The following is a 12,439-nucleotide window of genomic DNA, read 5'->3' on the forward strand; positions in this document are numbered from 1 at the left end:
TGCACAGACTTGAAATGTCTAGGAACTAGGGAAAAAAAGAAAAGAAAATTTGATAGAATGAAAAAGGCATGCTTAAAGCACAAGTTTAAAAAAGTACGTAGTACTAAAGAATTTATACATACAAATGAGAAAAGTAAGTACAAAACTGTGGATATCTTACAGTGGCAGTGAATATTGCACATTAACAAATATTGCACTTATTTCAAGTGTGCCATGTGACATGGCTATTTTATTTCAGTGGGATTCATAGCTCCAACGGTGATTGGGTAGAAATTGTTTTTCAGTCTATTTGTACTTGCTTTAATGGCCCTGTACCATCTGCATGATGGCAGTTGCTCAAACAGAGCGTGGCCATGGTGGGATGAGTCCTTTAGGATGGTGTTGGCTCTCCTCAGACAATAAGAGCCATGAAGGTCCCCCAGTGTGGGTAGAGGGCAATCACTGAGCTTGTTTTCCATTTTAGCAACCCTCTGGACCTCTTTCCTGTTTGCCTGCCACCATGCAGCTGGCAAACCACATACAGAGGCAATATGGGAGAATACTCGCCATGGTGAGCAATCTGTGGTTTATGTTATTTTTTCTTGAGGATTCTCACAAAATGGAGTCTTTGTTGCACCTTCTTTATCAGCTGTGTGGTGTTCCTGTCCCAGGTCAGGTTCTCCTCTATGTGGACTCCCACCTCCTCTGTATCACTTGGGCATGATAAAAATATGTAAAAATATTTATAGTTATATTGGGTTTATATAGGCTACGTCACATAACAGCTCTACTAAGCTATGCTACTGCTCTGCAGAGTGTGCTACCAAAGTTCCTGCCCTCCAATAGCAAAAGCTGAACTATATCCAATAGTAAGTCAGTGAACCATTAAAGTTTCATGTTCAAGCAAATGACAGGAAGAGACTGTTAAACAGAACGCATGACAGACTCTTAAAAACTCAGCAGTAAATAGGCCTGGAGAAAATTATCCTGAAAAACTGATTGTGATCAGAGGATACAATAAGAACACCCACAAGCCCAAGAGAGTAAGAACTTCATATGCTGTACATTTAGAATGTAGAATGTAATGAGATGCTGTATCATCGTCTCTCAGGAGTTCATGAGAACAACAGACTTTGTCAATTTATGTTCCAGATCATTACACGACTACATAGAGCCACACTATCCAAATAAAACTTATACTACTATTAAAGTATCTAACATTCAAAGAGAATCATCAAAATTGACTTACATTCAATGTGGGATTCAACGATGAATCCCAGACTCAAGTAAGCAGGTCAAATACTGGCAACTCATCAATAATAAAATTGTCAGTTATCAACCTTCAGTTTGTTGTGCCCAATATCTCATTAAATGAAATCAGTGCCACATTACAGAAACTCAAATTAGAGCTTTTTTTTTTTTTTTTTTAGGAAAAAATGTGCTACATTTTCACATTGTTAATCTGATTTGGATTTTCCAGATGATGATGATTGTTTGTCTGTTTGTGATTGTTTTGGATCTAGATTCACTTATACTGGAACTGACATTCATGTCTATGGATCCTCAGCCCAATGACACAAAAACACATAATATCAGGTTGGTTTTGTCATTGCCCAGTTTTGGTCCCAAATTCAAAATGGAAGAAATCAGGCCCAGTTGTTTTCAGTCATAGTCAACATACATATCTAATTGCAGTTCTTACTATAACCTGTTTTTTTTTTTTTTATTCCCTGCTTACATATGAGTGTAACCATTTATTACTGAATACACCAAGTATGTAAGCTTGCTGTTGTAATTCCTATATCAAAACTGTATTCTGTTGAAGAGAGCGACATGCTTTTCATTGGTTTCATGCTGTGGAGGAGACTCATTTAAATGTCATTATTCAGTTTTTTGGATCAAGCTTCATCATGACATCACAAATTTTTAAAACATTTCTTTACCACCAATTATATCCATTTTCAAGCCCCAATTGAGTACCTGAGTATTTTTATGCTAAAACTGTTGACAATCAGGTACCAAAAATGAGCAATGAAAGACCACTGATAGATGGTTAGTTTTGAGAGGTTGGGGTGGATCAGTTGACTGCCAGGGTGGTTACCATCCAGGACCCGGGGCAGTTCGGTGGCATGGTAGATGGGGCAATGTACAGTTGCAAAGTTAACTTGACCATTAACCTAAATCCAATTCATCTGCAGCTTCCTGTTATACAAATACATTTCAGCATCATCATTAATTTCAGCTTGCAGTGCAGTAAATGTCTGGCATTTACACAACCACTTCACTGCTCCCAGTAATGCTCCCTGTAGGCCGATGACAAAATGACCAGAGCCACTCGCAAAGCATTTTATTTTTGGATTAGTTGAGATAATACTTCACCACCTAAGCGTCTCTATATGGTAATCAGATGGAACATTAGCATTACAGTATTACAGTAAGTTCGCCCCTGAGCAGCATGATAAATACTGCAGAGCTACTCCTTTCCCCTCTGCAAAAGACCAATTGTGCATGGAATGGAGTTTGCTCGGCTGATCGACTCGCTATCCAGCCTTCACTCTTAATTTGGATTTCCGTCTTTGCTTTGCATCAGCGTTCGTCAGTAAAGAAAAATGAATGTGTGTTCTAACTTGGTTCCTCTTCTTTAAAAAAAAAGGTGTCAGCAGCGTTCAGCAGACGCCCCTGATAGCTGACAGCTCTGCGAGGGCGCCTTGATAAAAGTGTCAGCTGCGGGTGACATATGCGAACAGAGAGGATGTTTGGTGATGGAGAGACAATTTCAGAACAGATTTAGTGATGTGTGAGGGGTATCAACCTGAAACACACAACTTGCAAATAGTACATTTGTATTAACCAGGCAAAAACAACATCTGCAGTGTTTACCACATCATGTCAATAATAACCAAAATTTAATTAAATTTAATGAAAAATAAAAAAAAACTCAAGCAGACCAAATACAGTAGGGTGACCATCTGCTTTGGCTATACTTACATAATAAAACAAATGAGTAATAAAGAATTGTCAGAACATGCAGTCAGGAATGTGACAGCTAAGTAACCATGTACACTCCAGTCTCCACCAAGAGGTTAAGGTTAGGGTAGTAGCTCAGTGGGCTGCGACAGCTTGCAAATGGCATCTGTGAAGAAGTTTGCAAAATTTCATATGGCTTTCACGGGGGTTTGCATTCTCCTCACATGACTCGCAGGACGTCACTCTCCTGTCAGTTGAATTTTGAACAAACCATTGATGATATCAACCAATCATAATGGCACCTGTCTGCCATTTAATCCAAACACCAGATCTTCATGCTGTAAGGCAAGAGTGCTAACTACTGAACCAATGTGCTGCCCACACATAACTCCCTCACAGACTAACTAGGGAAGCCACCAAAACAAATATGACAACTCTGAAGGAGTTATAGGCTTCTGTGACTGGAGAGGAAAAGCAGAGTGGAATTTATATCAGGTGCATAAAAGTTACACAGCTTCATGGTGCAGTGGAGCAGAGAAAATCTTTCTTGTACAGAAATTTCAGCGAGTTTGCCGGAAATCACCTGAGAGACTTGAGCCTAGATTTGATCTTATTTCCTTTCATCTTGACAACAAGAAGATGTCCTACATAGGCCCTGAGGCCCAATGGTGCTTGTGCTTGACCCCAGACTCTGAAGTGTGACCTCAGATTATTTCTACCACCAAGATTGTGACCCCGCACCAGAGGTGGAAGGAAATCACACTCATTTCTTGGCACTGCAAGACCCAATTCAGGTCCCACGTCATCACCCAATACATGACAGTCAAGATGACTTGACACTTTATTTGGGACAAGTCCTACAGCTCGCTCTCAGGTTTTGAGATTGCACAGTTGAGCAGAATTGGAACATGCAGGGTCTTTATCTCAACTATGTATTGTAGATCTGCTGAAATGTCTCCATTTGATATCAGTTACTCTAATAAAGTAGATGTATATTCGGTCATTTGTTGTTTTTAGTTACACAAGGCCATTTACCAATTTGCAGAAATTATTCTGAGCCACATTGAGGAAAGATATCCGACATATTGTAATTTTAGTCATGCAAAAAGAGAAAACCCACACAGAAAGCTGCCAACCTTATAAAACAGATGACTTTCTTAGATGCAGTGACACAGCAGCGTACTAAAGTGGAGAAGCTGTGTGATCATGATAAATTCATAAGACAAGTGGAGACAGTGGTGCAGGGCCAGGCCATTATTCTCCATAGACTCAAGCTGTCATTTTGATGATGAACATATCTGCTCAGTCCATCTCAGAGCCAGATACCACCTCAAGACACTGTTTCAACCCCATCAACCTCACAGAGATCATTATCAAGCCTCCTTATAGTTCTGCCACACCGAGATGTTCCTGCATTCAAGGTATTACCGAATATAATGATGTGGAAGACATATTTGCAACAAGCAATTTCACTGGAATTAGACAGGAACAGCAGTGGCTTTCTGGATTAATCTTAAATGTATCAAACTGTCCTGAGCTGCCAATCAGATAGAAATCTACAGGGACAAGAAGAACTGTGCAGGAAAGGACACACAGTTCCACTTCCAGTCCCTTCTTTGTTACCTCCACCAATAAGGTAATGTTTCACTCACATTTGTTTGTTTGCCTGTTAGCAGAAAAACATAAACTAATGAACAGGTATCAGAGAAATCTGGTGAGTAGATAGATAATGTTCCAGGAAAGAAGTGATTTCAATTTGGTAAGTGATGCACAGGATATTCAGGAGCTGGGCTCCAGAAGAATGTTTAGCATATGGAGGAGGAGATGGTCAAGTGGTTAAGGCGTTGGGCTTGAGACCAGAGGATCCTTGGTTAAAATCCCAGCCTGACCGGAAAATCACTAAGGGCCCTTGGACAAGGTCCTTAATCTCCTAGTTGCTCCCGGCGTGGAGTGAGTACCTTGTATGGCAGCACTCTGACATCAGGGTGAATGTGAGGCATTTGTTATGTGTCGATGCGGGTTGAGGGGCGGACCTGCGTCTGACGGAACCCAGCGCTAAAATAACCAGAAAGCGGTTCCAATAACAAAACGATTTATTTTTCCACCCTCTGGTGCATAACAAAGTGTATGAACAAAAGATGCGTCAGTCTGGTGGAGTGAAGGCTGGCACGCTCTCCAGCGCCTAAAAGGATCGAAGCCCGGCGCTTCTGGACTCACTTTACCGCCAAACACCCCCCAGGTGGACACGACAAACCGACTCTCTGCGAAGGATAGAAAAGGAGAGGTAAGTCAGCAGCTACAACCAATATCCTTCAAAAGGCACACACTATCAGCAACACATTTAGGTCTGTATTTAAGCTTTATGTAAATGAGTAGATTCTCACAACAGGTGGAGGATTACCACTCCGCACGCCACGGCAGTGAGAAGCGAGCTGCACAATTCTCATCACAATTCAAATCTACTGCGTAACAAAATACCAAGTTACTATCAACAATTAGTCAAACAATTAATCACCTCAGATGTGTGCTGACAGCATGTGTCCCTCACCCTTCTTCCTTCACAGGCACGATGTGTCAAACCCAGGCGCGGTCCTCAGCGTCTCACAAACGAACATCACAAGGTTGAGTTCCCGGCAATTCTGCTTGAATCACACATGGCTTAAATGCAGAACGCCATCTCATTATCTGCTTCAGCTGAAAGTCTTTAAGGTTGCACTTGAGCACCATCCACAGGTGCTGCACATAACGTTGATGAGGGTGAAGGACTCTTCAGCCAGCACCTTCTCCACAGACAAATCAGTTTTCATACCACCTGGAGAGCAAAGAAAAGAAAAGAACACCAAAATGTCCAGCCACAACCCCCCCAACACACAACAGTACCCCCCCTTTAACGGGAAGCCTCCCGGCGACCGAACAGACCAGGTCCGAGAACAGCACCTCCCTCCGGGGTCCTCGTCAGGAAGCAAACAGCATAACGCTCCCAAGGTCCACCACAGACAGCAGGACAGGGCACCGCAGCTGGAAGGCCGGCTGGCATCAACAAAAACCCCAAAACAGTCCCTAGTACAATCCAGGAGCAGCCGGGGTGACAGCTGACACTCATCACCTGTGACAGCTGTCACCGCTCATCTGATCTGCATCGGTATATCAGCAAGACGTCATCTCCACCTCTTTGCCGAGATATCGTTCTACCTGAAAGGTAATATCCTCAGCCTGACTGCTTGATAGAAAGCCCTTTTTGTGATTTTTGTGAGTGATAACAGACTTTTTCTCCAACGAGAGGTAGAGGTAGCTTCCCTGCCGTGCAGATTGCTGGGTGCAGACGCACCCACGTTTAATTGTGTTTTTGTTCCTCGCCAGCAGTACCAGGTCCGACACGCGGAGGCAGTGGCCACCTGGGAGTTCGGGACTTGGCGGCTCCAGTATTCCCGGGGTCTGGTGGTGGAGGAAATCGTGTGGTTCCGGTTCTGCTTTGGACAGGCGTCTCCTATCTTCGAGCCTGCCCACACGACACCTTGTTATTTGACCAAATTCCATTGTCCGTTCATTTGCGCCCCCTGTTGTGGGTCCGTGTACTTACACTTTCCCAACACCTATCGTTCACTCCACCAGACACACATCTCTGACTCCCCAAACAAATTATAACCCCTATTCAAAGAAACAAAACATTAGCCCATACAAGTTTTTTTTTCTTTTTTGTGTGTATTATTTCGCCTGTCCCAGAACACCTGGAGATACGTCACCATTATTTTTCTTGACGCTTATATGTCGGGGCAATACAGCGGCCTCAGCTCGTCCGAGCTGCATGGGCTCGTCTGCAAGAGGAGCCAGAGGTCCCGTCGGAGGAGCCTCAGTGGGGCGAAGAAGAGGCGGCCCAGATCTGTGTCGGGGAAAGCCCCGAGACAAAAAAACCCGTTCTGATGGCCGCCCTCTTTCGCGTCCACGCTCCTTCATCTGATCATCTAAACGAATCACCAACGATATTAGCTCATCTAAATCGTTTGGCTCGTCACGGACTGCCAGCTCGTCTTTTAATGACTCATTTAACCCATCTACAAACACTCCTCGTAAAGCTGCGGCGTTCCAACCTGACTGAGCAGAAAAAATCCGGAAGTCCACGGAATACTCCGCCGCACTCCGCCTCCCCTGCCTGAGATTCAGCAACCGTTGGGCAACGGTATTCGTTTTCACTGGATGGTCAAAAACCAGTCGGAACTCCCGGGACAAATCCTTAAAGGATCCTAACAATGGCGAGTTGTTACTCCACAAGGCTGTGACCTAAGCTAAGGCGTCATCTCGGAGCAAATTTGTCACATATGAAACACGGCTCCCATCAGAAGAGAAGGAAGCCGGTCGCTGAGCAAAAACCAGAGAACATTGCATCAAAAACGAAGCACAAGCTTCAACGTCTCCCGCATAAGGCTCCGGATGACAAATAATCGGTTCAGACGCCGAATCTCTGGGTGACGGAGTTATCTGCACCGGTATCGATGGTGCCGCAGCTGGAGCAGCAGGAAGCGGAACGGCTTGCGCTGCAAGCTCCGTAACACGGGCGTCTGTTTGTTTAATTTGGTTTGCGAGATGCTGTAATTGCTCCCATATTTTCTCCAAGTGTTCTTGAACTCTTTCGGCGAAAGGAACCGCCTCTGCCGCTGGGTCCATTATGGAATGGCCGGGAACTACTGTTATGTGTCGACGCGGGTTGAGGAGCGGACCTGCGTCTGACGGAACCCAGCGCTAAAATAATCAGAAAGCGGTTCCAATAACAAAACGATTTATTTTTCCACCCTCTGGTGCATAACAAAGTGTATGAACAAAAGATGCGTCAGTCTGGTGGAGTGAAGGCTGGCACGCTCTCCAGCGCCTAAAAGGATCGAAGCCCGGCGCTTCTGGACTCACTTTACCGCCAAACACCCCCCAGGTGGACACGACAAACCGACTCTCTGTGAAGGATAGAAAAGGTGAGGTAAGTCAGCAGCTACAACCAATATCCTTCAAAAGGCACACACTATCAGCAACACATTTAGGTCTGTATTTAAGCTTTATGTAAATGAGCAGCTTCTCACAACAGGTGGAGGATTACCACTCTGCACGCCACGGCAGTGAGAAGCGAGCTGCACAATTCTCATCACAATTCAAATCTACTGCGTAACAAAATACCAAGTTACTATCAACAATTAGTCAAACAATTAATCACCTCAGATGTGTGCTGACAGCATGTGTCCCTCACCCTTCTTCCTTCACAGGCACGATGTGTCAAACCCAGGTGCGGTCCTCAGCGTCTCACAAACGAACATCACAAGGTCGAGTTCCCGGCAATTCTGCTTGAATCACACATGGCTTAAATGCAGAACGCCATCTCATTATCTGCTTCAGCTGAAAGTCTTTAAGGTTGCACTTGAGCACCATCCACAGGTGCTGCACATAACATTGATGAGGGTGAAGGACTCTTCAGCCAGCACCTTCTCCACAGACAAATCAGTTTTCATACCACCTGGAGAGCAAAGAAAAGAAAAGAACACCAAAATGTCCAGCCACACACCCCCAACACACAACAACATTATTGTAAAGCGCTTTGAGCGTCTGACACAGATGGAAAAGCGTTATATAAATGCAGTCCATTTACCATTTCTATATTTACCATATAGCATTGTTGCTATATTTAGCAACTATAACTCAAAAAAGTTATGGGAGGATTTTGATGAAATTTGGTGAGAAGATGGACAGTGTTCCAGAAATAAGGGATTTTATTTTGAATTTGATCTGGAACAGATTTTGGAGAATTGGAAGTATTTTTAAGCATTCATGAACATGTGGTTTTGGCAGAGGAATGCGCTCTGAGTGCCTCCTAGTTTCATCAGTCAAAGAATTTGCTCTAAAGGTCAAAATAAAGAACTGATGAATGAGTTGGAGGCATCAGTTAGAGATGTGACTTTGTCCACCTTTAAGGGAGCACTCCATCAGGATGGTCTGAAAGGCTGTCAACCAAGGAGGAAGCCACTATTCCAAAACGGACATTTTTTTAAAATGCTTGGCCTTTTTTTGGGGGGGGTATTCGCTGTAATCTTCTGTCTGGCCTTCTATCAACAGTATTTATGAGTCACATCTGTGACAAAAAAGCCTCTTGAAGAAGGAAAAAGGTATATACATTGCACCTTCATCAGATGAACACAGATTGCTGGCGTACAGCAACAGTGGCTTCAAGTCAGTTTGGGCTCAACTGTAACATAACTATTGGATACTACTGATGCAATATTTATAGACTTGTAAACACAAGAGGAAAAATGCAGGCAGAGGAGTAAAATGATGTACTACACTATTATTCACAGATCATACTTCTTGTGATCTCTTTGGTACCAGGGTGGATGTATGTGCTAGCATTTTCCTGTTGAGAGTGTAGATTACAGATAAGATATATGTTATTATCCAATTCAGATCAGGGAGACAGACACCCTCTCTACTTTTAAGATTAGGCTTAAAACCTTCCTTTTTGCTAAAGCTTATAGTTAGGGCTGGATCAGGTGACCCTGAACCATCCCTTAGTTATGCTGCTATAGACGTAGACTGCTGGGGGGTTCCCATGATGCACTGTTTCTTTCTCTTTTTGCTCTGTATGCACCACTCTGCATTTAATCATTAGTGATCGATCTCTGCTCCCCTCCACAGCATGTCTTTTTCCTGGTTCTCTCCCTCAGCCCCAACCAGTTCCAGCAGAAGACTGCCCCTCCCTGAGCCTGGTTCTGCTGGAGGTTTCTTCCTGTTAAAAGGGAGTTTTTCCTTCCCACTGTAGCCAAGTGCTTGCTCACAGGGGGTCGTTTTGACCGTTGGGGTTTTACATAATTATTGTATGGCCTTGCCTTACAATATAAAGCGCCTTGGGGCAACTGTTTGTTGTGATTTGGTGCTATATAAAAAAAATTGATTGATTGATTGATTGATTATTATTATCACTTTACCGGGGCGTTGCTGGGCCGGTATCGTAGATTTATGTTGACGCTACCTGGCTATACCCGCCCACTGTGCGTAAACAAATGACATCATACTGCGTGCGCAGCCCAAGAAGTGTCCGCAGAGGGGAAAAAAAACTAAAAAGGCGAGAAGTGTGTGTTGGTCCCAATATGGATAGTCCAGATGATTTTCTCATGGATAGCATGACAATGAACAGCAGCCAGAGCAGCCAGCTTGATGAGAACGCACTGCTGAATTTGGAGAGCAGCGCACACCAGCCGACACGACAAAAGTTAAGTGAGCTAACTTTTTATGTACGCGTTACGTGTTGTGTATCTCAGTAAAAACTGATAATAATGCAAATAACATGCTGTTGTCGTGCAGTATGCATTTTCTGAGTCCCTCCGTCCATGGCCAGTCGCCAAAAATGACAGATATTCGCCCGAGTTAGAAAATGCATACCGCCCTCCAAAAGCATGTTATTGTATTATTACTTAATTTACAACCCCAAATTAAAAAAAAAAAAGCTGGGACAATGAGGGAAAAAGTGATCCTTACATTTACTATGACACCTATTTATATCTGTATAAACCCAAGGCCTTGAGATATACAATGAAATAGAAGGCAAAGTCAAAATAAGGTTCACTGCTTTTATTTGCAGTGCATCCAGTAAGTACTCACATCACTGCATGTTTTTCAAATTTTTTTATGTTACAGCCTTATTCCAAAATCAGAGCCATTGCCATAAAGCTCAAAATTGAGCTCAGGTGCTTCCTGCTTCCACTGATTATCCTTGAGGTCCCACAGTTGACAGTGCATGTCAGACCACAAACCAAGTATGACATCGAAGGAATTGTTTGGAGACCTCCAAGACAGGATTGTCTTGAGGCACAAATCTGGGGAAGGGGTCAGAAAGATTTCTGCTGCTTTGAAGGTCCCAATGAGCGCATTGGCCTCCATCATCTGTAAATAGACAGGACACTTCCTAGAGCTGACCGCCAATCTAAACTGAGCAATTGGGGTAGAAGGGGCTTAGGCAGGGAGGTGACCAAGAACCCAATGGTCAACCTGTCAGAGCTTCAGCATTACTTTGTGGAGAGAAGAGAACCTTCCAGAAGGACAACCACCTCTGCAGCAATCCAACAATCAGACATGTGTGGTAGAGTGGCCAGACAGAAGCCACTCCTTTGTAAATGGCACATGGCAGCCCACCTGGAATTTGAGAAAAAGGCACCCGAAGGACTCTCAGACCATGAGAAATAAAATTCTCTGGTCTGATGAGAAAAAAGATTGAACTCTTTGGCATGAATGCCAAGTGACATGTTTGGAGAAAACCATGCACCATCCCAACAGTGAAGTAGAAGAGGAGTATTGAAATTGTCCACAGACAGCGGGAGAATAGAAATACCAGAAGGGTGGAAATGAGAGTCGGGACTTTGAATGTTTTCAGTATGACTGGTAAAGGGACAAAACTAGTTGATGTGATGGGAGAAAGGTAGATATATTGTGATTGCAAGAGACCAAGCGGAAGGGAAGTAAGAACAGGAGCATAGACGGTGGGTTCAAGTTGTTGTATCATGGTGTAGATAGGAAGAGAAATAGTGCTGGGGTAATTTTAAAGGAAGAGTATGTTAAGAGTGTGTTGGAAGTTAAGCGAGTGTCTGTGATGAGTGTGAAGTTAAAATTGAAGGGGTGATGATGAACATCATCAGTGCATATGCCCTACAGTTAAGTTGTGAGATGAAGGAGAAAGATTTCTGAAGTGAGTTAGATGAGGTGGTGGAGAGTGTGCCCAGGCATGAAAGAGTGGTGATAGGAGTGGACTTCAATGGGCATGTTGGTGAAGTGAACAGAGGTGATGATGAAGTAATGGGTAGATATGATGACAGGAAGGACAGCAATGTAGAAGGACAGATGGTAGTTGATTTTGCAACAAGGATGGTCATTTGTAGGATGACATTAGAGGTGAAGAAGAAGAGAGTGATAGCTCAACAAAGGATCAGATGGTGGAAACTGAAGGAGGAAGACTGTTGTGTAAAATTCAGTGAGCAGGTGAGAGGGGAAGCAATTTTGCACAATTGGAAAAATACTGCAGAAGTGGTGAGGGAAACAGCTAGGAAGGAACTGGGTGTGATATCTGGACATTAGAAGGAAGACAAGGAGATTTGGTGGTGGATGATGTCCAGGAAGAGAAAGAGGTTGCAGAAAACATTTGGGACAGTCAGAGAGATTAAAAAAGTAGTGAGCTGTACAAGAAGTTGGACAGTAAGGAAGGAGAAAAGGACATGTACCGATTGGCCAGACAAAGTGATAGAGCTGGAAAGGATGTGCAGTATGTTAGGGTGGTAAAATGTAATAAAATGGTAATGTGTTGACAAGTGAGGAGAATGTGTTGAAAAGGTGGAGGGTATATTTTGAGGAGTTGATGAATAAAGAAAATGAGAGAGAGAAAGGGATGAATAATGCGGACAGTAAATCAGGAAGTGCAAGGGATTAGTAAGGATGAACTGAGGGCAGCTATGAAGAGGATGAAGAGTGGAAAGGC

At 43.5% G+C, this 12,439-nt stretch overlaps 1 protein-coding gene across 1 annotated transcript in view; it reads right to left on the reverse strand.

Annotated features, from left to right (window-relative positions):
- Positions 1-12,439, reverse strand: part of LOC117524317 (inactive dipeptidyl peptidase 10-like) — a 151,386-nt gene that overhangs the window by 95,020 nt on the left and 43,927 nt on the right. The window lies entirely within an intron of this gene.

This window comes from Thalassophryne amazonica, chromosome 14 (genome assembly GCF_902500255.1).
Source record: "Thalassophryne amazonica chromosome 14, fThaAma1.1, whole genome shotgun sequence".
Taxonomy (NCBI): Eukaryota; Metazoa; Chordata; class Actinopteri; order Batrachoidiformes; family Batrachoididae; genus Thalassophryne; species Thalassophryne amazonica.